Here is a 1458-nt window from a genome sequence, read left to right as displayed (position 1 = left end):
TTTTAAAAATGTATTAGTAAATGTTGAAATTAAAATTAGCAAAGATTAATAAATGCTGAAGTATTGTTCATTCTTAGTTCATGTTAACTAAAGTGTTACCATCCTTTGAGCAAGGACACATTAAATTGATCACAAGTGTCAATAAAGGCATTTATAATGTTACAAAATCTGTTATTTCACAATATTACTGTTTTTACTGTATTTTTCATCAAATAAATGCAGTCTTGGAGAATAGACTGGACTTCTTTCAAAAACATGAAAACCTCTTAATTATTTTAAACATTTGACTGGTAGTGTATATATTATACCAGCATATATTAATATATATATATATATATATATATATATATATATATATATATATAAATCAAATGTTCAAAAATAGTGAATTATGGTAGATTTTCCATAAGAATTTCCTTATTAACAAAAAACAATATAGTTTTCTGCTGTATAAACTAATTAATTGAACTAAAACAGATTGGCATGCTGTGCTTTCTAACTTCGAGACAGATGCTTGTTTTTGGCTCTGGGGCTCATCTTCATCCTCAGACTATCAAACCCCATGCCAAGTTTTCTAAATTGTCTGTAAAAAAATAAATGAAAAACACTAGGGAGGAACAATGATGCATATGATGAAGAATTCTGCAACAATATCAGCTTTCTCTACATGAGGGAAGTTGCTTTATGCCGTTCTTGTTTAACTCTGCAGGATTAATCAAGCAAATTAGCATGTGCTTTACTGAACACACACATCAATACTGACAGACAGCACCTTTAACCCTCGATTCACGGCCGTTGTGCTTGATCAATGGCGACTGAATCACGACATTACTCTTCTATTGTAGACGCTGCCTCCAAATCAATCGCTCTCTGTAAACTCCGGTGATTTTAAAATGAGTTTATACTGTTGTCAGGAGAATGTGCTCAGTGAGCCTGAAACTCGGGGAGCTGGAAAGCAACATCGAAAAGCGTGAACCGTTCTCGGTCTGTTCTACTCAGTTGTGCCTGGAAATGGAAAAAGCATGTCCTGTGAGGCTGACAGGAACGGGAAAATAAAGGCAGAAGAAAAACCACCCCCTGGATAATCAGTAAACATGTAGTACTCCAACCGCCTGGCTTATTCAGCTTCAACTTCAAAATAATTTGAGTTTCCAGACAAATCTATTTATTATTCTGGTGCGCGTCCACCTCATGTAATTATTCTTAACCACGCCAGTCTAAAAGAAAGGGCCACAATCTTCTCAGCATGGCGTGTTGTGTATTCTGACCTCAGCTGGTCCTGTCCGTCACTCAGCGAGCCTTTATAAGCCTCCTAATGCTGGAATAATCACTCCGTAACCTCGAGCCATGCCTATCCCACTGAAACACTTCACCTCCGCCGAAATCCTGCTTTTCACGCAGATCTGGCCGAGAGAAATATCAGAGGCCGGGATTTTGTGATTGCAGCCAAACGGGTTG

This window comes from Siphateles boraxobius, unplaced genomic scaffold (genome assembly GCF_051911475.1).
Source record: "Siphateles boraxobius isolate OS27281-9 unplaced genomic scaffold, OSU_SipBor_1 204, whole genome shotgun sequence".
In the NCBI taxonomy this organism is placed as follows: Eukaryota; Metazoa; Chordata; class Actinopteri; order Cypriniformes; family Leuciscidae; genus Siphateles; species Siphateles boraxobius.
Note: the sequence above shows the minus strand (reverse complement) of the source record.